The 27,649-nt window shown below is 37.8% G+C and overlaps 1 non-coding gene across 1 annotated transcript; it reads left to right on the top strand.

Moving 5' to 3' along the window:
• The first annotated feature begins 24,358 nt into the window (after nt 1-24,358).
• LOC148548603 (small nucleolar RNA R71) lies at nt 24,359-24,462 on the top strand. The gene has a single exon (XR_015897565.1). It is a non-coding gene; the product is annotated as a small nucleolar RNA R71 (small nucleolar RNA).
• Nucleotides 24,463-27,649: the final 3,187 nt, after the last annotated feature.

Here is a 27,649-nt window from a genome sequence, read left to right as displayed (position 1 = left end):
TTACTACATGATCATTAGTATTTAAGTGTCTATGCCTTAAAGTTATGAATATGAATCCATCACCTCTCTTAAATGAAAACTGTTTTAATTACAAAAGAACAAGAAGTACATGGTTTCGAATTCATCCTTGAAATTAGTTTAATTATTTTGATGTGGTGACAATACTTTTTATTTTCTGAATGAATGCTTGAAGAGTGCATATGTCTTTTGAAGTTGTTGTTTATGAATGTTAAAAATGTTGGCTTTTGAAAGAATGATGAAAAGGAGACATGTTATTTGATAATCTAAAAAATCATAAAAATGATTCTTGAAACAAGAAAAAGCAGTGAATACAAAAGCTTGCAGAAAAAAAAAGAAGAAAAAAAAATAGCGAAAAAAAAGAAAGAAAAAGAAAAAGCAAGCAGAAAAAGCCAAAAGCTCTTTAAACCAAAAGGCAAGAGCAAAAAGCCAATAGCCCTTAAAACCAAAAGTCAAGGGTAGTAAAAAGGATCCAAGGCTTTGAGCATCAGTGGATAAGAGGGCCTAAAGGAATAAAATCTTAGCCTAAGCGGCTAAACCAAGCTGTCCCTAACCGTGTGCTTGTGGCGTGAAAGTGTCAGGTGAAAACTTGAGACTGAGCGGTTAAAGTCAAGGTCCAAAGCAAAAGCAGAGTGTGCTTAAGAACCCTGGACACCTCTAATTGGGGACTTTAGCAAAGCTGAGTCACAATCTGAAAAGGTTCACCTAGTTATGTGTCTGTGGCATTTATGTATCCAGTGGTAATACTGGAAAACAAAGTGCTTAGGGCCACGGCCAAGACTCATAAAGTAGCTGTGTTCAAGAATCAACATACTGAACTAGGAGAATCAATAACACTATCTGAACTATGAGTTCCTATAGATGCCAATCATTCTGAACCTCAATGGAAAAAGTGAGATGCCAAAACTATTCAAGAGGCAAAAAGCTACAAGTTCCGCTCATCTGATTGGAGCTAAGTTTCATTGATATTTTAGAATTTATAGTATATTCTCTTCTTTTTATCCTATTTGATTTTCAGTTGCTTGGGAACAAGCAACAATTTAATTTTGGTGTTGTGATGAGCGGATAATTTATACGCTTTTTGGCATTATTTTTACATAGTTTTTAGTATGATTTAGCTAGTTTTTAGTATATTTTTATTAGATTTTAATTAAAATTCACATTTCTGGAATTTACTATGAGTTTGTGTGTTTTTCTGTGATTTCAGGTATTTTCTGGCTGAAATTGAGGGACCTGAGCAAAAATCTGATTCAGGCTGAAAAAGGACTGCAGATGCTGTTGGATTCTGACCTCCCTGCACTCAAAGTTGAATTTTTGGAGCTACAGAACTCCAAATGGTGCGCTCTTAATTGCGTTGAAAAGTAGACATCTAGGGCTTTCCAGCAATATATAATAGTTCATACTTTGCTCGAGTTTAGATGACGCAAACTGGCGTTCAACGCCAGTTCCATGCTGCATTCTGGAGTTAAACGCCAGAAACAGGTTGCAAAGTGGAGTTAAACGCCAGAAACAAGTTACAAACTGGCGTTCAACTCCAAGAGAAGTCTCTACACGTGTAAAGCTCAATGCTCAGCCCAAGCACACACCAAGTGGGCCCTAGAAGTGGATTTCTGCATCATTTACTCATTTCTGTAAACCCTAGTAACTAGTTTAGTATGAATAGGACTTTTTACTATTGTATTTACATCTTTGGATTATCTTTAGTTTCATCTTTAGATCACGTTTGGGGGCTGGCCTCTCGGCCATGCCTGGACCTTCATCACTTATGTATTTTCAACGGTAGAGTTTCTACACACCATAGATTAAGGTGTGGAGCTCTACTGTTCCTCATGAATTAATGCAAAGTACTATTATTTTTCTATTCAATTCAACTTAATGAGGTTTAGATATTCAATTCAACCCTAAACAGTAGTACTTTTCATTAAGTTGAATTGAATATTAAAACAGTAGTACTTTGCATTAATCTTTGAGGAACAGCAGAGCTCTACACCTTAATCTATGGTGTGTAGAAACTCTACTGTTGAAAAATACATAAGTGAAAGGTTCAGGCATGACCGAATGGCCAGCCCCCATGATCTAAGAACTAAACATCCAAAAGATGTAAATACAATAGTAACAGGTCCTATTTATACTAAACTAGTTACTAGGGTTTACAGAAATAAGTAAATGATGCAGAAATCCACTTCCGGGGCCCACTTGGTGTGTGCTTGGGCTGAGCATTGAGCTTTACACGTGTAGAGGCTTCTTTTGGAGTTGAACACCAGTTTGTAGCCTGTTTCTGGCGTTGAACTCCACTTTGCAACCTGTTTCTGGCGTTTGACTCCAGAATGCAGCATGGAACTGGCGTTGAACGCCAGTTTACGTCGTCAATCCTTATTCAAAGTATGGACTATTATATATTGCTGGAAAGCCCTGGATGTCTATTTTCCAACGCAATTGAAATCGCGCCATTTGGAGTTCTGTATCTCCAGAAAATCCACTTTGAGTGCAGGAAGGTCAGAATTCAACAGCATCTGCAGTCCTTCTTCAACCTCTGAATCTGATTTTTGCTCAAGTCCCTCAATTTCAGCCAGAAATTACCTGAAATCACAAAAAAACACACAAACTCATATTAAAGTCCAGAAATGTGAATTTTAATTAAAAACTAATAAAAATATACTAAAAACTAACCAAATCATACTGAAAACTATGTAAAAACAATGCCAAAAAGCGTATAAATTATCCTCTCATCAGAGCTCATAAATGGCCTAAGGAGGTTCAATGGAATCCCTATGGTCTCTAGATGAGTCTCAGATTTCTTTGGTTCCTAAGAGGGAAACTCGTTATTGATCATTGGACGTCCTAGGAGGTCTTCCACCATTACGTAAAGACTTATTGAGGCTTTTGTTGATCCTTCCATGAGAGATTTGGGTGATTTCTCTATGAGGGATTATAGGTGTTTCCATATGGTTCACCCATGTAATTCACCTCTGCTATTGCAGGGTTCTCAAGATCATAAGCTTATTCTTCAGAAGATGCCTCTTGAGTACTGTTGGATGCAGCTTGCATTCCATTCAGACTCTGAGAAATCATATTGACTTGCTGAGTCAATATTTTATTCTGAGCCAATATAGCATTCAGAGTGTCAATTTCAAGGACTCCCTGCTTCATAGGCGTCCCATTATTCACAGGATTCCTTTCAAAAGTGTACATGAACTGGTTAGTAGCAACCATGTCAATGAGTTCTTGAGCTTCTGCAGGCGTTTTCTTTAGGTGAATGGATCCACCTGCAGAGTGGTCCAGTGACATCTTTGATAACTCAGACAGACCATCATAGAATATATCCAGAATGGTCCATTCTGAAAGCATGCCAGAAGGACACTTTTTGGTCAGTTGCTTGTACCTCTCCCAAGCTTCATAGAAGGATTCTCCTTCTTTCGGTCTGAAGGTTTGAACATCCACTCTAAACTTACTAAGCTTTTGAGGAGGGAAGAACTTGGCTAAGAAAGCCGTGACCAGCTTATCCCAGGAGTTCAGGCTATCCTTAGGTTGAGAGTCCAACCATACTCTAGCTCTGTCTCTTACAGCAAACGGGAAAAGCATAAGCCTGTAGAGTTCAGGATCAACCCTATTGGTCCTAACAGTATCACAGATCTGCAAGAATTTAGTTAAGAACTGAAAAGGATCTTCAGATGGAAGTCCATGAAACTTGCAGTTCTGCTGCATCAGAGAAACTAATTGAGGTTTCAGCTTAAAGTTATTTGCTCCAATGGCAGCAATTGAGATGCTTCTTCCATGTAAATTGGAATTAGGTGCAGTGAAGTCACCAAGCATCCTCCTTGCATTATTGTTGTTAGGTGCGTCTGCCATCTCCTTTTCTTGTTCGAAAATTTCAGTAAGGTTGTCTCTGGATTGTTGTATTTTAGCTTCTCTTAGTTTTCTCTTCAGAGTCCTTTCAGGTTCTGGATCAGCTTCAACAAGAATGCCCTTTTCCTTGTCCCTGCTCATATGAAAGAAAAGAGAACAAGAAAAGAAGAGGAATCCTCTATGTTACAGTAAAGAGGTTCCTTATTGTTAGTAGAAGAAGAAAAGAATGTAATGTAAAGAAGAGAAGAGAAAAAAAACTCGAACACAGAGAGGGAGGTGGTGTTCGAATTTTTGGGTGAAAGAGAAGTGTTAGTAGATGAATAAATAAATAAAAGGAGATGAGAGGTGAGAGAATTCAAAAAATAAAAATTTAAAATTTAAAGTTAAATTTCAAAAATAGAAATAAATAAATATTTTATTTATACTATAGTAACAGGTCCTATTTATACTAAACTAGTTACTAGGGTTTATACTAAACTACAATAGTAACAGGTCCTATTTATACTAAACTAGTTACTAGGGTTTATAAAAATAAGTAAATGATGCAGAAATCCACTTCCAGGGCCCACTTGGTGTGTGCTTGGGCTGAGCATTGAGCTTTACACGTGTAGAGGCTTCTTTTGGAGTTGAACACCAGTTTGTAGCCTGTTTCTGGCGTTGAACTCCACTTTGCAACCTGTTTCTGCCATTTGACTCCAGAATGCAGCATGGAACTGGCGTTGAACGCCAGTTTATGTCGTCAATCTTTATTCAAAGTATGGACTATTATATATTGCTGGAAAGCCCTGGATGTCTACTTTTCAACGCAATTAGGAGCGCGCCATTTGGAGTTTTGTAGCTCCAGAAAATCCACTTTGAGTGCAGGGAGGTCAGAATCCAACAGCATCTGTAGTCCTTCTTCAACCTTTGAATATGATTTTTGCTCAAGTCCCTCAATTTCAGCCAGAAATTACCTGAAATCATAGAAAAACACACAAACTCATAGTAATGTCCAGAAATGTGAATTTTAATTAAAAACTAATAAAAATATAGTAAAAACTAACCAAATCATACTGAAAACTATGTAAAAATAATGCCAAAAAGCGTATAAATTATCCGCTCATCTCAGAGCTCCACACCTTAATCTATGGAGTGTAGAAACTCTACCGTTGAAAATACATAAGTGATGATGGTCCTGGCATGGCCGAATGGCCAGCCCCCATAAAGGCCTAAGATAGCATAAAACTAATCAAAGATGATCCGAAGATAGTAAAAAGTCCTATTTATACTAAACTAGTTACTAGGGTTTACAGAAATGAGTAAACGATGATAGATAGTGCAAAAATCCACTTTTGGGCCCATTTGGTGTGTGCTGGGGCTGAGACTTAAGCTTCTCACGTGCCTAGGCTGTTTCTGGAGTTGAACGCCAGGTTGTAACCTGTTTCTAGTGTTCAACTCCCATTTTTAACCTGTTTCTGGCGTTTGACGCCAGACTACAACATGGAACTGGCGTTGAACACCAGTTTACATTGTCTATCCTTGGGCAAAGTATGGACTATTATATATTGCTGTAAAGCCCTGGATGTTGACTTTCCAACGCAATTAAGAGCGCGCCATTTGGAGTTCTGTAGCTCCAGAAAATCCACTTTGAGTGTAGGGAGGTCAGAATCCAACAGCATCAGCAGTCCTTTTTCAGCCTGTATCAGATTTTTGCTCAGCTCCCTCAATTTCAGCCAGAAAATACCTGAAATTACAGAAAAATACACAAACTCATAGTAAAGTCCAGAAATGTGATTTTTAATTAAAAACTAATAAAAATATAATGAAAATAAATTAAATCATACTAAAAACATACTAAACACAATGCCAAAAAGCGTATAAATTATCCGCTCATCCCATCAAAAACTTGGTGCACGAATTTGTATATGTCAATGTCAATATTACTATTTCTTACAAATTTGCACAACTAACCAGCAAGTGCACTGGATCGTCCAAGTAATACCTTACGTGAGTAAGGGTCGAATCCCACGGAGATTGTTGGCTTGAAGCAAGCTATGGTTATCTTGTAACTCTTAGTCAGGATATAATATCAATAATAATTTTTAGTTTTAATTGTAAAAATTCAAAGGGCATAAAATAAATACTTGTTATGCAGTAATGGAGAATATGTTGGAGTTTTGGAGATGCTTCATCTTTTGAATCTCTGCTTTCCCCTGTCTTCTTCTTCACGCACGCAAGGTTCCTCCTATGGCAAGCTGTATGTTGGTGGATCACCGTTGTCAATGGCTACCATCCGTCCTCTCAGTGAAAATGGTCCAGGTGCGGTGTCACCGCACGGCTAATCATCTGTTGGTTCTCACTCATGCTGGAATAGGATCCATTGGTCCTTTTGTGTCTGTCACTACGCCCAACCCTTGTGAGTTTGAAGCCTCTCACAGTCATTCAATCCCTGAATCCTACTCGAAATACCACAGACAAGGTTTAGACTTTACGGATTCTCAAGAATGCTGCTAATGGATTCTAGCTAGCTTATACCACGAAGATTCTGATTAAGGAATCCAAGAGATACTCATTCAATCGAATGTAGAACGGAGGTGGTTGTCAGGCACGCGTTCATAGGTTGAGGATGGTGATGAGTGTCACGGATCATCACATCCATCATATTGAAGTGCGAATGAACATCTTAGATAGAAACAAGCGTGTTTGAAGGGAAAACAGAAGTAATTGCATTAATTCATTAAGACACAGCAGAGTTCCTCACCCCCAACAATGGAGTTTAGAGACTCATGCCGTCAAAGAGTACAAAATTCAGATCTAAAATGTCATGAGGTGCAAATTAAATCTCTAAAAGTTGTTTAAATACTAAACTAGTAACCTAGGTTTACAGAAAATGAATAAACTAAGATAATTGGTGCAGAAATCCACTTCTGTGGCCTACTTGGTGTGTGCTGGGGCTGAGACTTAAGCTTCTCACATGTCTAGGCTGTTTCTGGAGTTGAACGCCAGGTTGTAACCTGTTTCTGGCGTTTAACTCCAATTTGTAACCTGTTTCTGGCGTTTGACGCTAGACTGCAACATGGAACTAGCGTTGAACGCCAGTTTACGTCATCTATCCTTGAGAAAAGTATGGACTATTATATATTGCTGGAAAGCCCTGGATGTCTACTTTCCAACGCAATTGATAGCGCGCCATTTGGACTTCTATAGCTCCAGAAAATACATTTCGAGTGCAGGGAGGTCAGAATCCAACAGCATCTGCAGTCCTTTTTCAGCCTGAATCAGATTTTTGCTCAGCTCCCTCAATTTCAGCCAGAAAATACCTGAAATTACAGAAAAACACACAAACTCATAGTAAAGTCCAGAAATATGATTTTTATTTAAAAACTAATAAAAATATAATAAAAACTAACTAAATCATACTAAAAACATACTAAAAATAATGCCAAAAAGCGTATAAATTATCCGCTCATCACAACACCAAACATAAATTGTTGCTTGTTCCCAAGCAACTGAAAATCAATTAGGATAAAAAGAAGAGAATATAAAATGAATTCCAAAAACATCTGTGAAGATCAGTATTAATTAGATGAGCGGGGCTATTAGCTTTTTGCTTCTGAACAGTTTTGGCATCTCACTTCATCCTTTGAAGTTCAGAATGATTGGCATCTATAGGAACTTAGAATTCAGATAGTGTTATTGACTTTCCTAGTTCAGTATGTTGATTCTTGAACACAGCTACATTATGAGTCTTGGCCGTGGCCCTAAGCACTTTGTTTTCCAGTATTACCACCGGATACATAAATGCCACAGACACATGATTGGGTGAACCTTTTCAGATTGTGACTCAGCTTTGCTAGAGTCCCCAATTAGAGGTGTCCAGGGTTCTTAAGCACACTCTTCTTTTTGCTTTGGATCTCGACTTTAACCGCTCAGTCTCAAGTTTTCACTTGACACCTTCACGCCACAAGCACATGGTTAGGGACAGCTTGGTTAGCCGCTTAGGCCAGGATTTTATTCCTTTAGGCCCTCCTATCCACTGATGCTCAAAGCCTTGGATCCTTTTTGTTACCCTTGCCTTTTGGTTTTAAGGGCTATTGGCTTTTTCTGTTTGCTTTTTCATTTTTTTTTCTTTTTCTTTCATTTTCGCTATTTTTTTCTGCAAGCTTTTGTATTCACTGCTTTTTCTTGCTTCAAGAATCATTTTTATGATTTTTCAGATTATCAAATAACATTTCTCCTTTTTCATCATTCTTCAAGAGCCAACAATTTTAACATTCATGAATCAACAATATAAAAAATATGCACTGTTTAAGCATTCATTCAGAAAGACAGAAGTATTGCCACCACATCAAAATAATTAAACTGTTTTAAAATTCGAAATTCATGCACTTCTTTTTCTTTTTCAATTAAAAACATTTTTCATTTAAGAAAGGTGATGGATTCATATTCATAACTTTAAGGCATAGAAACATAGACACTAATGATCATGTAACAAGACACAAACATAAACATAAAGCACAGTAAATGAAAAACAGAAAAATAAGAACAAGGAGACTAAGGAATGAGTCCACCTTAGTGAGGGTGGCGTCTTCCTCTTCTTGAAGAACCAATGGTGCTCTTGAGCTCCTCTATGTCTCTTCCTTGTCTTTGTTGCTCCTCCCTCATAGCTCTTTGATCTTCTCTAGTTTCATGGAGGATGATGGAGTGCTCTTGGTGCTCCACCCTTAGTTGTCCCATGTTGAAACTTAATTCTCCTAGAGAAGTGTTAATTTGCTCCCAATAATTTTGTGGAGGGAAGTGCATCTCTTGAGGCATTAGTGGTTATGGAAAAACAAAAAAAAAGCACTGCTATTTCCACACCAAACTTAAAATGTTTGCTCGTCTTCGAGCAAAAGAAAGAAAGTAGTAGAAGAAGAAGAAATTAGATGAGATGGAGAGGTGTGAGTGGTTTGAATTTGAGTGGGTCGGTGTAGGTGGGTTGTATGATGGTTTTGGAGGAGTAGTGGAGGTGATTGGTGGAGGTTAATTTGGGGAAGAGTGTTATGGAAAGGTGTAATAAGGAGAGAAGAAGAGGTGGGGATCCTGTGGGGTCCACAGATCCAGTAGGTTAAGGACTTAACATCCCTGCTCCAATTAGGCGTGTAAAATGCCCTTGCTGTGCAATCCTGGCGTTTAACGCCAGACTGCTGCCTGTTTCTGGCGTTAAACGCCAGCTTGGTGCCTGTTTCTGGCGTTAAACGCCAGACAGATGCTTGTTTCTGGCGTTTAAATGCTAGACTGTTCCTCCTCCAGGGTGTGCTATTTTTAATGCTGTTTTTCATTCTGTTTTTGATTTTTCAGTTATTTTTGTGACTTCACATGATCATCAACCTAAGGAAAACATAGAATAGCAATAGAAAATAAAGAGATATAGTTAAATAACATTGGGTTGCCTCCCAATAAGTGCTTCTTTATTGTCTTTAGCTGGACCTTGCTGAGCTTTTAATCTAGCCTCAGCCTTGAGCACTCTTGCTCAATATTGCCTTCAAGATAATGCTTGATTCTCTGTCCATTAACAATGAACTTCTTATCAGAATCAATGTCTTGAAGCTCCACATAGCCATATGGTGACACACTTGTAATCACATATGGTCCCCTCCACCGGGATTTCAGTTTCCCGGGGAATAGCCTGAGCCTAGAGTTAAACAACAGAACTTTCTGCCCTGGTTCAAAGACTCTAGATGACAACTTTCTGTCATGCCATCTTTTTGCTTTCTCTTTTTAAAGCTTGGAATTTTCGAAAGCAGTGAATCTGAATTCCTCTAGCTCATTCAGCTGGAGCAATCTTTTTTCTCCAGCTAATTTAGCATCAAAGTTTAGGAATCTGGTTGCCCAGTAGGCCTTATGTTCCAGTTCCACAGGTAGATGACAGGCCTTACCATACACAAGCTGGTATGGAGAGGTCCCTATAGGAGTCTTGAATGCTGTTCTGTAAGCCCACAGAGCATCATCCAAGCTTCTTGCCCAATCCTTTCTACGGGTACTTACAGTCCGTTCCAGGATTCTTTTTAGTTCTCTGTTAGAAACTTCAGCTTGCCCATTTGTCTGTGGATGATATGGAGTTGCCACCTTGTGGTGAATCCCGTACCGAACCATACCAGAGTAAAGTTGTTTGTTACAGAAGTGAGTGCCCCCATCACTGATTAGTACTCTAGGGACACCAAACCTGTTGAAGATATGTTTCTGGAGGAACTTCAGCACTGTTTTAGTATCATTGGTGGGTGTGGCAACGGCCTCTACCCATTTTGATACATAGTCGACTGCCACCAGAATATAAGTGTTTGAGTATGATGGTGGGAAAGGTCCCATGAAGTCAATTCCCCATACATCAAACAACTCAATCTTCAAGATTCCTTGTTGAGGCATGGCGTAACCATGAGGTAGATTACCAGCTCTTTGGCAACTGTCACAGTTACGTACAAACTCTCGGGAATCCCTATAGAGTGTAGGCCAGTAGAAGCCACATTGGAGGACCTTGGTGGCCGTTCGCTCAGCTCCGAAATGGCCTCCATATTGTGATCTATGGCAATACCATAAGATCCTCTATGCTTCTTCTCTAGGCACACACCTACGGATTATTCCGTCTGCATATCTCTTAAAGAGATAGAGTTCATCCCACAAGTAGTACTTTGCATCAGTAATTAATTTTTTCTTTTGTTGCCTGCTGTACTCCTTGGGTATGAACCTTGCAGCTTTATAGTTTGCAATGTCTGCAAACCATGGTGTTTCCTGAAGGGCAAACAAATGCTCATCCGAAAAGGTCTTAGAGATCTCAATAGAGGGGGGAAACTCCCCTTCGACTGGTTCTATCCGGGACAGATGATCAACCACTTGGTTCTCTGTCCCTTTTCTGTCTCTTATTTCTATATCAAACTCTTGCAGAAGCAACACCCATCTTATGAGCCTGGGTTTTGAATCCTATTTTGTGAGTAGATATTTAAGAGCAGCATGGTCAGTGTACACAATCACTTTTGATCCTACTAAGTATGATCTAAACTTGTCAGTGGCATAAACCACTGCAAGCAATTCCTTTTCTGTGGTTGTGTAATTTTTCTGGGCATCATTTAAAATGCGGCTAGCATAATAAATGACATGCAGAAGCTTGTCATACCTCTGCCCTAGTACTGCACCAATGGCGTGGTCACTGGCATCACACATTAGTTCAAATGGTAAAGTCCAGTCTGGTGCAAAAATAACTGGTGCTGTGACCAGCTTAGCTTTCAGAGTCTCAAACGCCTTGAGACACTCTGTGTCAAACACAAATGGCGTGTCAGCAGCTACCAGATTGCTCAGGGGTTTTGCAATTTTTGAAAAATCCTTTATAAACCTCCTCTAGAATCCTGCATACCCTAGAAAGCTTCTGATTGCCTTAACATTAGCAAGTGGTGGTAATTTTTCAATTACTTCCACTTTAGCTTGATCCACCTCTATTCCCTTGTTTGAAATTTTATGCCCAAGGACAATTCCTTCAGTCACCATAAAGTGACATTTTTCCTAGTTTAAAACTAGGTTGGTCTCTTGGCATCTTTTCAGAACAAGTGCTAAATGGTCAAGGCAGGAGCTGAATGAGTCTCCAAATACTGAAAAGTCATCCATGAAGACTTCCAGAAACTTCTCTACCATATCAGAGAAGATAGAAAGCATGCACCTCTGAAAGGTTGCAGGTGCATTACACAGACCAAAAGGCATTCTTCTGTAAGTAAATACTCTAGAAGGACATGTGAATGCTGTTTTCTCTTGGTCCTGGGGATCTACTACAATCTGGTTGTAACCTGAATAGCCATCCAAAAAGCAATAATATTCATGACCTGCTAGTCTCTCTAGCATCTGGTCTATGAATGGTAAAGGAAAATGATCCTTTCTGGTGGCTGTGTTGAGCCTTCTGTAGTCAATACACATGCGCCACCCTGTAACTGTTCTTGTAGGAACCAGTTCATTTTTTCATTATGAACCACTGTCATGCCTCCCTTCTTGGGAATAACTTGAACAGGGCTCACCCAGGGGCTACCAGAAATAGGATAAATAATCCCAGCCTCCAGTAATTTGGTGACCTCTTTCTGCACCACTTCCTTCATGGCTGGATTTAGCCGCCTCTGTGGTTGAACCACTGGCTTAGCATCATCCTCCAATAGGATTTTGTGCATGCATCTAGCTGAGCTTATGCCCTTAAGGTCACTTATGGACCACCCAAGAGCTGTCTTGTGTGTCCTTAGCACTTGAATTAGTGCTTTCTCTTCCAGTGGATTTAAAGCAGAGCTTATGATCATTGGAAAAGTGTCACCTTTTCCCAGAAATGCATATTTCAGGGATGATGGTAAAGGCTTGAGCTCGGGTTTAGGAGGTTTCTCCTCTTCCTGAGGAAGTCTCAGAGACTCTTTCAATTCCTCTGAACCCTCCAAATTAGGCTGAACATCTTTAAATATGTCTTCCAGCTCTGATTCAAGACTCTCAGTCATGTTGACCTCCTCTACGAAAGAGTCAATGAGATCAACTTTCATACAGTCTTTTGGTGTGTCTGGATGCTGCATGGCCTTGACAGCATTCAACTTAAACTCATCCTCATTGACTCTCAGGGTTACTTCCCCCTTTTGGACATCAATGAGGGTTCGTCCAGTTGCTAGGAAAGGTCTTCCTAGAATGAGAGTAGCACTCTTGTGCTCCTCCATTTCCAGCACTACAAAGTCAGTAGGAAAGGCGAATGGCCCAACCCTGACAATCATGTCCACAATCACGCCTGATGGGTATTTAACGGAGCCATCAGCAAGTTGGAGACATATCCGGGTTGGTTTAACTTCTTCAGTTAAACCAAGCTTTCTGATAGTGGATATAGGTATTAGGTTGATGCTTGCCCCAAGATCACATAAAGCTGTCTTGGTGTAATTACCCTCTAATGTGCATGGTATCAGAAAGCTCCCGGGATCTTTAAGCTTTTCTGGAAAGCTTTTCAGAATGACTGCACTACATTCTTCAGTGAAGAGAACTCTTTCAGTTTCTCTCCAATCCTTTTTATGACTCAAGATCCCTTTCATGAACTTGGCATAAGAAGGTATTTGCTCAAGTGCCTCTACAAACGGAATCTTTATTTCAAGAGTCCTGAGATAATCTGCAAAGCGAGAAAATTGCTTATCCTGCTCCTCTTGGCGGAGTTTTTGAGGATAAGGTATCTTGGCTTTATATTCCTCAACCTTAGTTGCTGCAGGTTTATTTCCTACAGAGGTGGTTGGAGAAGCCTTTTTAGAGGGGTTATTATTAGCACTTGTGTGGGTCTGATCCCTCACTGGCCTTTGAATGCCAGGGTTAGAAGCTGGAGTGGCGTTGGACGCCAACTCCTTACTTGTTCCTGGCGTTGGAACGCTAGAACTGAGCTTCCATTGGGCGTTTGACGCCAAATCCTTGCCTGTTTTTGGCGTTTGAACGCCAGAGTTATTCCTCTCTGGGCTCTTACTGTCCTCAGAGGGATTTTGGATAGCAGGTTGTTCATTTCTTGGCTTCCTGCTGCCTTGAAGTGAGGTATTTAATGTTTTTCCACTTTTTAATTGAATTGCTTGGCACTCTTCCGTTATTTATTTTGATAACTGATGTTCTGTTTGCTTCAACTGTACTTCCATATTCAGATTAGCCATTCTTGTGTCTTTTAGTATCTCCTTGAATTCAGCCAACTGTTTTGTTAGAAAGTCTAATTGCTGATTGAATTCAGTAATTTGTTCTGCAGGACTGAGTTCAGCAGTTATTGTTTTAGCCTCTTCTTTCATGGAAGATTCACTGCTTAGGTACAGATGCTGATTTTTGGCAACTGTATCAATACGCTCTTGAGCCTCTTCAATTGTCTTTCTCATGTGTATAGATTCACCAGCTAAGTGATCTAGAAAAATTTGAGCTTTCTCTGTAAGCCCATAATAGAAGATGTCTAACTGCACCCATTCTGAAAACATTTCAGAGGGGCATTTTCTTAGCATCTCTTTGTATCTCTCCCAGGCATCATAAAGAGATTCATTATCTCCTTATTTAAAGCCTTGGATGTCCAGCCTTAGCTGTGTCATCCGTTTTGGAGGGAAGTATTGATTCAGGAATTTTTCTGACAACTGTTTCCATGTCCTTATGCTAGCCTTGGGTTGGTTATTTAACCACCTCTTAGATTGGTCTTTTACAGCAAATGGAAACAGTAATAATCTGTAGACATCCTGATCTACTTCCTTATCATGTACTGTGTCAGCAATTTGTAAAAATTGTGCCAGAAACTCTGTAGGTTCTTCTTGTAGAAGACCGGAATACTAGCAACTTTGCTGCACCATGATAATGAGCTGAGGATTCAACTCAAAGCTACTGACTCCAATGGAGGGTATACAGATACTGCTCCCATATGAAGCAGTAGTGGGGTTAGCATATGACCCCAGAGTCCTTCTGGACTGTTCAATTCCACTTAGGTTCATGATGGAGAAAGGGAGATGTTGTGAATTGCAAAACAATTTTTTTTTTTGAAAACCGATATTAAAATAAAATAAAATAAAATAAAATAAATTTGATTTCGAAATTTTGAAGAAAAATAAAAAAAAAAATTGAAAACTAAATTAATTAATTAAAAAGATTTGAAGAAGATGTGGGTGAGGATTTTCGAAAAAAAGAAAAAAATTGAAGAGAGAGAAATTGGATAGGAAGTTTTGAAAAAAGATATGTCTTAAAATTAAAGATACTTGTAAGAAAATAAAATAAAATAAAATAAAATAAAAGATATGAAAAAGATTTGATTTTAAGATTTGAGATTAGAAAAGATAAGATAAGCTAGTAAGAGAAGATAAGGAATTTAGATTAAAAAGTTTTGAAATTTGAATTTTGAAATTTGAATTTTGAAATTTGGAAGTTGAAATTTGAAATTTGAAATAAGATAAGATAAGATTTTGAAAAAGATACGAATTTTTTTTTTTGAAAAAGATTTGAATTTTGAAATTTTAAAACTAAGATAAGATAAAATAAAAAATTTTAAAATAAAATCTGAATTTTTAAAAGGAAAATTCGAAAAATCAATTAAAATAAAGGAAAAAGATATTTTTGAATTCAATGAGGAAAGAGAAAAACAATAAAAAGACACAAAACTTAAAATTTTTAGATCTAATGCTCCTTATTTTCGAAAATTTGGAGGAAAAACACCAAGGAACACCAAACTTAAAAACTTTAAGATCAAAACACAAGAAAGGCTCAAGAACACCTTGAAGATTCACAAGAACACGAAGAACAAAAAGTCAAAGACTCAAAGGACTCAAGAACATAAAAAAAAGAACACCAAACTTAAAATTTTTAGAAAACCAAAAACTAATTTTCGAAAATTAAATAGGAACTAACAAGAAAACACCAAACTTAAAACTTGACACAAGATTTAATCAAAGAAAAATTATTTTTGAAAAGATTTTAGAAAGAAAGACTCAAAGGAGAAACTATTCACAAGAACATAGACACAACGCTGTAGCCAATTGAGTTATAAATTTAAAGTGTTTTAACAAAGGTATTTAATATATAAATTTTTATTTTTAATTAATTTTTTTTAATACTAATAATTCAAAAATGCACAAGAAAAACAAGAAAAATCACAAAACAAGAAAAACTAAAGATCAAACAAGGAAAATAAACAAGAACAACTTGAAGATTAAGAAAGAACAAAGAACAGAAATTTGAAAATTTAAAAGAAAATAAAAAACATGCAATTGATACCAAACTTAAAATATGAAACTAAACTCAAACAGAAAAACTCAATTATCAGTTTATAAAATTTTTGAAAAAATTTAAAAAGAGAAAATAAGGATTTAAAAAAAATCTCAACCAAGAACAATAATAGAAGACTCTAAACCAAAAAGAAAAAAATTTTTCCTAATCTAAGCAACAAAATAAACCGTCAGTTGTCCAAACTCGAACAATCCCCGGCAACGGCGCCAAAAACTTGGTGTGCGAAATCGTGATCATTCATTCCCCGGCAACGGCGCCAAAAACTTGGTGCACGAATTTGTATATGTCAATGTCAATATTACTATTTCTTACAAATTCGCACAACTAACCAGCAAGTGCACTGGATCGTCCAAGTAATACCTTACGTGAGTAAGGGTCGAATCCCACGGAGATTGTTGGCTTGAAGCAAGCTATGGTTATCTTGTAACTCTTAGTCAGGATATAATATCAATAATAATTTTTAGTTTTAATTGTAAAAAGTCAAAGGGCATAAAATAAATACTTGTTATGCAGTAATGGAGAATATGTTGGAGTTTTGGAGATGCTTCATCTTTTGAATCTCTGCTTTCCCCTGTCTTCTTCTTCACGCACGCAAGGTTCCTCCTATGGCAAGTTGTATGTTGGTGGATCAGTGTTGTCAATGGCTACCATCCGTCCTCTCAGTGAAAATGGTCCAGGTGCGCTGTCACCGCACGGCTAATCATCTGTTGGTTCTCACTCATGCTGGAATAGGATCCATTGGTCCTTTTGCGTCTATCACTATGCCCAACTCTTGTGAGTTTGAAGCCCGTCACAGTCATTCAATCCCTGAATCCTACTCGGAATACCACAGACAAGGTTTAGACTTTCCGGATTCTCAAGAATGCTGCCAATGGATTCTAGCTTATACCATGAAGATTCTGATTAAGGAATCCAAGAGATACTCATTCAATCGAATGTAGAACGGAGGTGGTTGTCAGGCATGTGTTCATAGGTTGAGAATGGTGATGAGTGTCACGGATCATCATATCCATCATATTGAAGTGCGAATGAACATCTTAGATAGAAACAAGCGTGTTTGAATAGAAAACAGAAGTAATTGCATTAATTCATCGAGACACAGCAGAGCTCCTCACCCCAAACAATGGAGTTTAGAGACTCATGCCGTCAAAGAGTACAAAGTTCAGATATAAAATGTCATGAGGTGCAAAATAAATCTTTAAACGTTGTTTAAATACTAAACTAGTAACCTAGGTTTACAGAAAATGAATAAACTAAGATAATTGGTGTAGAAATCCACTTCTGGGGCCCACTTGGTGTGTGCTGGGGCTGAGACTTAAGCTTCTCATGTGCCTAGGCTGTTTTTGGAGTTGAACGCCAGGTTGTAACCTGTTTCTGGCGTTCAACTCCAATTTGTAACCTGTTTCTGGCGTTTGCCGCCAGACTGCAACATGGAACTGGCGTTAAATGCCAGTTTATGTCATCTATCCTTGACCAAAGTATGGACTATTATATATTTCTGGAAAGCCCTGGATGTCCACTTTCCAACTCAATTGATAGCGCGCCATTTGAACTCCTGTAGCTCCAGAAAATCCATTTCGAGTGCAGGGAGGTCAGAATCCAACAGCATCTGCAGTCCTTTTTAGGCCTGAATAAGATTTTTGCTCAGCTCCCTCAATTTCAGCCAGAAAATACCTAAAATTATAGAAAAACATACAAACTCATAGTAAAGTCCAGAAATATGATTTTTATTTAAAAACTAATAAAAATATAATAAAAACCAACTAAATCATACTAAAAACATACTAAAAACAATGCCAAAAAGCGTATAAATTATCCGCTCATCAAATCCCACGGAGATTGTTGGCTTGAAGCAATCTATGGTTATCTTGTAACTCTTAGTCAGGATATCAATTATAATTATCAATTTGAATTGCGAAGGATAAAATAGCATGAAATAAATACTTGTTATGTAGTAATGGAGAATATGTTGGAGTTTTGGAGATGCTTTATCTTCTGAATGTCTGCTTTCTCCCTATCTTCTTCTTCACGCACGCAAGGTTTCTCCCATGGCAAGCTGTGTGTTGGTGGATCACCATTGTCAATGGCTACCATCCGTCCTCTCAGTGAAAATGGTCCAGGTGCGCTGTCACCGCACGACTAATCATCTGTCGGTTCTCACTCATGCTGGAATAGGATCCATTGATCCTTTTGCGTCTGTCACTACGCCCATCCCTTCTAATTTTGAAGCTCGTCATAGTCATTCAATCTCTGAATCCTACTCGGAATACCACAGACAAGGTTTAGACTTTCCGGATTCTCATGAATTCTGCCAATGGATTCTAGCTTATACCACGGAGATTCTGATTAAGGAATCCAAGAGATGTTCATTCAATCGAAGGTAGAATGGAGGTGGTTGTCAGGCACGCGTTCATAGATTGAGGATGACGATGAGTGTCACGGATCATCACATCCATCATATTGAAGTGCGAATAAACATCTTAGATAGAAACAACCGTGTTTGAATAGAAAACAGAAATAGTTGCATTAATTCATCGAAACACAGCAGAGCTCCTCATCCCCAACAATGGAGTTCAGAGACTCATGCCGTCAAAGAGTACAAATTTCAGATCTAAAATGTCATGAGGTACGAAATAGACCTCTAGAAGTTGTTTAAATACTAAACTAGTAACCTAGGTTTACATAAAATGAACAAACTATGATAGATGGTGCAGAAATCCACTTTTGGGCCCACTTGGTGTGTGCTGGGGCTGAGACTTAAGTTTCTCACGTGCCTAGGCTGTTTCTGGAGTTGAACGCCAGGTTGTAACTTGTTTCTGGCGTTCAACTCCCATTTGTAACCTGTTTCTGGCGTTTGACGCCAGACTACAACATGGAACTAGCGTTGAACGCCAGTTTACGTCGTCTATCCTTGAGCAAAGTATGGACTATTATATATTGCTGGAAAGCCCTAGATGTCTACTTTCCACAAAATCCACTTTGAGTGCAAGGAGGTCAGAATCCGACAGCATCAGCAGTCCTTTTTCAGCCTGAATCAGATTTTTGCTCAGCTCCCTCAATTTCAACCAGAAAATACCTGAAATTACAGAAAAACACACAAACTCATAGTAAAGTCCAGAAATATGATTTTTAATTAAAAACTAATAAAAATATAATGAAAATAAATTAAATCATACTAAAAACATACTAAACACAATGACAAAAAGCGTATAAATTATCCGCTCATCACAACACCAAACTTAAATTGTTGCTTGTCCCCAAGCAACTGAAAATAAAATAGGATAAAAAGAAGAGTATATACTATAAATTCCAAAATATCAATGAAACTTAGCTCCAATCAGATGAGCGGGACTTGTAGCTTTTTTTCCTCTTGAATAGTTTTGGCATCTCACTCTATCCATTGAAGTTCAAAATGATTGGCATCTATAGGAACTCAGAGTTCAGATAGTGTTATTGATTCTCCTAGTTCAGTATGTTGATTCTTGAACACAGCTACTTTATGAGTCTTGGCCGTGGCCCTAAGCACTTTGTTTTCCAATATTACCACCGGATACATAAATGCCACAGACACATAATTGGGTGAAACTTTTCAGATTGTGACTCAGCTTTGCTAAAGTCCCCAATTAGAGGTGTCCAGGGTTCTTAAGCACACTCTTCTTTTGCTTTGGACCTTGACTTTAATCGCTCAGTCTCAAGTTTTCACTTGACACCTTCACGCCACAAGCACATGGTTAGGGATAGCTTGGTTTAGCCGCTTAGGCCAGGATTTTATTCCTTTAGGCCCTCCTATCTACTGATGCTCAAAGCCTTGGATCCTTTTTATTACCCTTGCCTTTTGGTTTTAAGGGCTATTGGCTTTTTGCTCTTGCCTTTTGGTTTTAAGAGCTTTTGGCTTTTTCTGCTTGCTTTTTCTTTTTCCCATTTTTTTTTGCTATTTTTTTTCACATTTTTTTTTCTGCAAGCTTTGTATTCACTGCTTTTTATTGCTTCAAGAATCATTTTTATGATTTTTCAGATTATCAAATAATATTTCTCCTTGTCATCATTATTTCAAGAGCCAACATATTTAACATTCTTAAACATCAAATTCAAATGACATATGCAGTGTTCAAGCATTCATTCAGAAAACAAAAAGTATTGTCACCACATCAAAATAATTAAACTAGTTTCAAGGATGAATTCGAAACCATGTACTTCTTGTTCTTTTGTAATTAAAACATTTTTCATTTAAGAGAGGTGATGGATTCATATTCACTACTTTAAGGCATAGAAATTTAGATACTAATGATCATGTAATAAGACACAAACATAGATAAAAATTTAACATAAGAAAATGAAAAACAGAAAATTTAAGAACAAGGAATGAGTCCACCTTAGTGATGGTGGCGTTTCCTTCTTGAGGAACCAATGATGTACTTGAGCTCTTCTATGTCTCTTCCTTGTCTTTGTTGTTCCTCCCTCATTGCTCTTTGATCTTCTCTAATTTCATAAAGGATGATGGAGTGCCCTTGATGTTCCACCCTTAGTTGTCCCATATTGGAACTTAGTTCTCCTATGGAGGTGTTGATTTGCTCCCAAAAATTCTGTGGAGGAAAGTGCATCCCTTGAGGCATTAGTGGTTATGAAAAAAAAAGCAATACTTTTTCCACACCAAACTTAAAGGGTTTGCTCGTCCTCGAGCAAAAGAAGAAAGAAAGGATGAGAAGAAGGAGAGATGGAGGTGTGTTGATGGTTTGAATTTGAGTGGGTGGGTGTAGGTGGGTTGTATGATGGTTTTAGGGGAGTAATGGATGTGAGTGGTGAAGAGTTTTGGGGAAGGGAGCTTATTGGGAAGAGAGGATGAATGAGAAGAGGGGAGAGTATGAGTGGAGGTAGGTGGGGATCCTGTGGGGTCCATAGATCCTGAAGTGATCTTGTGGGGCCCACAGATCCTGAGGTGTCAAGGATTTACATCCCTGCACCAATTAGGCATGTAAAATGCCTTTGCATGCAATTCTGGCATTTAAACGCTGAATTGATGCTTGTTCTGGGCGTTCAACGCCCAGATGCAGCATGTTTCTGGCGTTGAACGCCAATTCTTTGCTTGTTTCTGGCGTTCAGTGCCGGCTCTTCTCAGGGTACATTCCTGGCGTTTGAACGCCAGGATGTTGCTTGTTTCTGGCGTTCAATGCCAGATCCATGCTCTATTCTGGCGTTGAACGCTAGCCAGATGCTCCTTAAACGCCAGTAATTCCTTCCTCCAGGTTGTGATTTTTCTTCTACTGTTTTTGATTCTATTTTTAATTTTTGTATTTATTTTGTGACTCCACATGATCATGAACCTAATAAAACATGAAATAACAAAAAAAAATTAGATAAATAAAAATTGGGTTGCCTCCCAACAAGTGCTTCTTTAATGTCAATAGCTTGACAGTAGGCTCTCATGGAGCCACACAGGTGATCAGGTCAATTTTATAGACTCCCAACACCAAACTTAGAGTTTGGATATGGGAGTTCAACACCAAACTTAGAATTTGGCTGAGGCCTCCCAACACCAAACTTAGAGTTTGACTGTGACGACTTTAGTTGACTCTGTACTGAGAGAAGCTTTCTATGCTTTCTCTCCATTGTTACAGAAGGAGATTCTTGAGTTTTAAACACAAGGTTATCCTCATTCAGTTGAAGGATCAATTCTCCTCTGTCTACATCAATCACAGCTCTTGCTGTGGCTAGGAAGGGTCTTCCAAGGATGATGGATTAATCCTCATCCTTCTCATTGTCTAGGATTATAAAATGAGCAGGGATGTAAAGGCCTTCAACCTTTACTACCACGTCCTCCACTAGTCCATAAGCCTGTTTTCTTGAGTTGTCTACCATTTCTAATGAGATTCTGGCAGCTTGCACCTCAAAGATTTCCAGTTTTTCCATTACAGAGAGGGGCATGAAGTTTATCCCTGACCCAAGGTCACATAGAGTCTTTTCAAAGGTCATGGTCCCTATGGTACAAGTTATTAAGAACTTTCCAGGATCCTGTTTCTTCTAAGACAATCTCAGTTGATCCAGATCACTCAGTTCATTGGTGAGCAAGGGAGGTTCATCTTCCCAAGTATCATTACCAAATAATTTGGCATTCAGCTTCATGATTGCACCAAGGTACTTGGCAACTTGCTCTTCAGTAACATCCTCATTCTCTTCAGAAGAAGAATACTCATCAGAGCTCATGAATGGCATAAGGAGGTTCAATGGAATCTCTATGGTCTCCAGATGAGCCTCAAAGTCCTTTGGTTCCTCAAAGGGAAACTCCTTTTTGATCACTGGACGTCCCAGGAGGTCTTCCTCACTGGGATTCACGTCCTCTTCCTCCCCTGTAGGTTCAGCCATGATTGTTATATCAATGTCCTTGCACTCTCTCTTTGGATTCTCTTCTGTATTACTTGGGAGAGTACTAGGAGGGGTTTCAGTGATTCCTTTACTCAGCTGGCCCACTTGTGCTTTGATGAGAGAACTTTTGTGTGGTTTAAAATTTATCTAATGGAGTCTCGTTGTAAAGTATAGTTTTCAAACCAATCAATAATCCTCTCAATCAAAAATATTTGGTTGTCACAAAGAACAAACCCCAAATAAGAAATAACCGGAGTATTTTGGACTCCGGGTCATCTCACGAAGAGTTGCAATGAAGTGGTCAATTATTGGCTATGAAAATGCAAGGGGGGTTTGGTTGATATTGGCAAGAAATTAAATGGCAAGAAAAGTAAATTAAACAAGTAATTAAAGAAAGCAAGATAAAGAACTCTTGGCTAAGACTTAGGTAATTGAGATCACCATCCTTGTCTACATACCAAATATTGATAATTATGAGAGGCCAAGCTCATTAAGTCTACTTCCAAAAGTCTTAAGTACGTAATATCTACTCCTAGACTTGAAGTACGTCAAATGGCTTTGATCACATCAACCCATAAGTCCCAACCTACCTACTAATTAGATTAGTAGTGGGTTGGCGTCAATGAGTATCAAATTGATCACCAAGGGTTCTCAAATCACCAATTCAATGAGACCCAATGACTCAAGGTCACTCAATTCCCTTAGCCTAGGCCAAGAGTCAAGAAAACTACCCAAAAACTAGTGAAAGCATTTTAACAAACACTTAGAGTGCAAGAAAAGTAAACCTCATAAATTGCAAAAATTAAAGGAAACCCATAACTATCAATAGCAAGAATTCAATAATAACAATGAAGATGAACATAAAAGAGCATGGAAACATAAAATTACATTAAAGAAAAATAAGATCCAACAATTGCTCTCAAACATAAAAGAGAGCAAAACAAGAAATTATCAAGAGAAACTACAAGATCAAAGACAATAGAACACTAAAACATAAAGAGAATTGAAATCAAAATAAGAATTGAAAGAGAATTTTGAGAGTGATTATCATAACTCTATCCTAATTTCTATCCTAAATCTAGAGAGAGGAGAGAGCTTCTCTCTCTAGAATTCTACTCCTAAAACATGATGAAAACTAACTTATGACTACTTGGTTCATTCTCCCTTCAATCCTTGGGTTCAATAGCATCAGAAATGGGTTGGATTGGGCCCAAAATGAGCTGCAAAATCGCTGGGGGCGATTTCATAAATGTGGGCCACGGACAGCATCAGTGCGCACGCGCAAAGTGCGCGTGCGCGCCCCTGAACGCGAAGCAAAATATGGAAAAATTTATATCATTTCGAAGCCCCAGATGTTAGCTTTCCAACGCAACTAGAACCGCCTCATTTGGACCTCTGTAGCTCAAGTTATGGTCGTTTGAGTGCCAGGAGGTCGGGCTTGACAGCTTTACGGTTCCTTCATTTCTTCATGAGTTCTCCCATTTTGCATGCTTTTCTCCTCACTTCTTCCATCCAATACTTGCCTTATGAACCTGAAATTACTCAACAAATACATCAAGACATCGAATGGAATTGAAGTGAATTAAAATCACCAATTTTAGGGCCTAAAAAGCATGTTTTCACATTTAAGCACAAATCAAGGGAGAATTACAAAACCATGCTATTTCATTGAATAAATGTGGGAAAAGGTGATAAAATCCCCCAAAATAAGCACAAGATAAACCACGCAATCGGGGTTTACCATGCTTCCAAATTTCTAATGGAAGACCTTGTTTCATTCATGAAACTCACAGTGGCCTTAGATAGATCAGAGACTAAATTTGCTAAGCTAGATGGATTCTGCTCAGAATTCTCTGTCTGTTGCTGAGTGGATGATGGAAAAGGTTTACTATTGTTAAACCTGTTTCTTCCACCATTATTAAAGCCTTGTTGAGGCTTTTGTTGATCCTTCTAAGACAAATTTGGATGATTTCTCCATGAGGGGTTATAGGTGTTTCCATAAAGTTCACCCATGTAATTCACCTCTGCTATTGCAGGGTTCTCAGGATCATAAGCTTCTTCTTCAGAAGATGTCTCTTTAGTACTGTTGGATGATTCCTTCAATGCATTCATACTCTGAGAGATCATATTGACCTGCTGAGTCAATATTTCATTTTGAGCCAATATGGCATTCAGAGTATCAATTTCAAGAACTCCCTTCCTCACAGGCGTCCCATTATTCACAGGATTCCTTTCAGAAGTGTACATGAACTGATTATTTGCAACCATGTCAATGAGTTCCTGAGCTTCTGCAGGCGTTTTCTTTAGGTGGATGGATCCACCTACAGAATGGTCCAGTGACCTCTTTGATAACTCAGACAGACCATCATAGAATATATCCAGGATGGTCCATTCTGAAAGCATGTCAGAAGGACACTTTTTGGTCAGTTGCTTGTATCTCTCCCAAGCTTCATAGAGGGATTCACCTTCTTTCTGTCTGAAGGTTTGGACATCCACTCTAAACTTACTAAGCTTTTGAGAAGGGAATAACTTGGCTAAGAAAGCCGTGACCAGCTTATCCCAGGAGTTCAGGCTATCCTTAGGTTGATAGTCCAACCATACTCTAGCTCTGTCTCTTACAACAAACGGGAAAAGCATAAGCCTGTAGACCTCGGGATCAACCCCATTGGTCTTAACAGTATTACAGATCTGCAAGAATTCAGTTAAGAACTGAAAGGATCTTCAGATGGAAGTCCATGAAACTTGCAGTTCTGCTGCATCAGAGAAACTAATTGAGGTTTCAGCTCAAAGTTGTTTGCTCCAATGGCAGGAATTGAGATGCTTCTTCCATGTAAATTGGAATTAGGTGCAGTGAAGTCACCAAGCATCTTCCTTGCATTATTGTTGTTAGGTGCGTCTGCCATCTCCTTTTCTTGTTCAAAAATTTCAGTAAGGTTGTCTCTGGATTGTTGTAATTTAGCTTCTCTTAGTTTTCTCTTCAGAGTCCTTTCAGGTTCTGGATTAGCTTCAACAAGAATGCCCTTTTCCTTGTTCCTGCTCATATGAAAGATAAGAGAACAAGAAAAGAAGAGGAATCCTCTATGTTATAGTAAAGAGGTTCCTTATTGTTAGTAGAAGAAGAAAGGGAATAAGAGTGAAGAAGAATGGATAATCCAAACACAAGGGTGAGGATAGGAGCAGAGATATGAGATGAAGAGAAGTATTAGTAAGTAATTAAATAAATAGAAGGAGATGAGAGAGAGAAGTTTTCGAAAATAATTTTTGAAAAGGAGTTGATGATTTTCGAAAATTAAAGGGGAAATAAAATTAAAATTAAAATTTAAAATAATTAATTAATTAAAAAGATTTTTGAAAAAGAGGGAGGTATTTTTGAAAATTAGAGAGGGAAGAGTAGTTAGGTGGTTTTGAAAAAGATAAAAAACAAACAAAAAGTCAATTAGTTAGTTGAAAAAGATTTGAAAATCAATTTTGAAAAGATAAGAAGATAAGAAGTTAGAAAAGATATTTTAAAATCAAATTTTTTTGAAAAAGATATGATTTAAAAAGATATGATAGAAAGATATGATTAAAATTAGTTTTGAAAAAGATTTGAATTTTAAAATCAAAATTAATGACTTAACTCACAAGTAATCACAAAATATGATTCTAGAACTTAAAGTTTGAATCTTTCTTAATAAGAAAGTAACAAATTTGAAATTTTTGAATCAAAACATTAATTGTTGATAATATTTTCGAAAATTATGAGATAAAATTAAGAAAAAGATTTTTGAAAAATATTTTTAAATTTTTGAAAATAAATAAGAAAAATGAAAAAGATTTGATTTTTTTGAAAAAGATTTTGAAAAGATAAGATTTTTAAATTGAAAATTTGATTTGACTCATAAGAATCAACTAAATTTTAAAAAGTTTTGAAAAAGTCAACTCAAATTTTCGAAAATTTATGAGTGAAAAAGGGAAAGATATTTTTTTGATTTTTGAATTTTTAATGATGAAAGAGAAAAATATCAAAAAGACTCAATGCATGAAAATTTTGGATCAAAACACACAATGCATGCAAGAACACTATGAATGTCAAGATGAACACCAAGAACACTTTGAAGATCAAGATGAACATCAAGACTTATTTTTGAAAATTTTTAATGAAAGAAAAACATGCATGACACCAAACTTAGAGATTTTCAATAATTAGACACTAACAAGTTAAAAATGCATATGAAAAACAAGAAAAAACACAAAACAAGAAAATATGAAGATCAAACAAGAAGACTGGCCAGGAACAACTTGAAGATCTTGAAGAACATATGATGAATTTTCGAAAATTCTTTGAGAAAAAGGAAACACATGCAAGACACCAAACTTAAAAATTGACTCTAGACTCAAACAAGAAACATCAAAAATATTTTTGATTTTATGATTTTGTAAATTTTTTTTGTATTTTTTGAAATTTAATTGGGAAAAACAAAAAAAGAATTTTTTTTTTATTTTTTCAAAAATAAGGATAATAAAAACAAAAAGCTTAAAATTAAAATAAAGTTACCTAATCTGAGCAACAAGATGAACCGTCAGTTGTCCAAACTCGAACAATCCCCGGCAACGGCGCCAAAAACTTGGTGTGCGAAATCGTGATCATTCATTCCTTGGTAACGGCGCTAAAAACTCAATACGCACGTTCATGATCTTATATCTGTTTCACAACTTCGTACAACTAACCAGCAAGTGCACTGGGTAGTCCAAGTAATAAACCTTACGTGAGTAAGGGTCGATCCCACGGAGATTGTCGGCTTGAAGCAAGCTATGGTCACCTTGTAAATCTCAGTCAGGCGGATTCAAATAGTTTTATAAAGTGATAAATAAAAGACAAATAGAATATAACTAGGATAGAGATACTTATGTAATTCATTGGTGAGAATTTCAGATAAGCGTATAGAGATGCTTTCGTTCCTCTGATCTCTGCTTTCCTGCTGTCTTCATCCAATCAATCCTACTCCTTTCCATGGCAAGCTTTATGTAGGGCATCACTGTTGTCAATGGCTACATCCCATCCTCTTGTGAAAATGCTCCAATGCGCTGTCACTGCATGGCTAATCATCTGTCAGTTCTCGATCATACTGGAATAGGATTTACTATCCTTTTGCGTCTGTCACTATGCCCAGCACTCGCGAGTTTGAAGCTCATCACAGCCATCCCTTCCTAGATCCTACTCGGAATACCACAGACAAGGTTTAGACTTTCCGGATCTCAAGAATGGCCATCCATGGGTTCTAACTTATACCACGAAGACTCTAATAGCTCGGACTCGGTCCCCTGTATTAGATATCCAAGAGATATCCATTCAATCTAAGGTAGAACGGAAGTGGTTGTCAGGCACGCATTCATAAGTTGAGAATGATGATGACTGTCACGATCATTACATCCATCATATTAAAGTACGAATGAATATCTTAGAAGCGGAATAAGTTGAATTGAATAGAAAAATAGTAGTACTTTGCATTAATCTTTGAGGAACAGCAGAGCTCCATACCTTAATCTATGGTGTGTAGAAACTCTACTGTTGAAAAATACATAAGTGAAAGTTCAGGCATGGCCGAATGGGCAGTCCCCATGATCTAAGAACTAAACATACAAAAGATGTAAATACAATAGTAAGAAGTCCTATTTATACTAAACTAGTTACTAGGGTTTACAGAAATAA

The sequence above is a fragment of the Arachis ipaensis genome, chromosome B8 (assembly GCF_059453495.1).
Source record: "Arachis ipaensis isolate K30076 ecotype BB chromosome B8, ASM5945349v1, whole genome shotgun sequence".
Lineage (NCBI taxonomy): Eukaryota > Viridiplantae > Streptophyta > Magnoliopsida > Fabales > Fabaceae > Arachis > Arachis ipaensis.
This window is presented reverse-complemented; position numbering and strand designations above follow the sequence as displayed.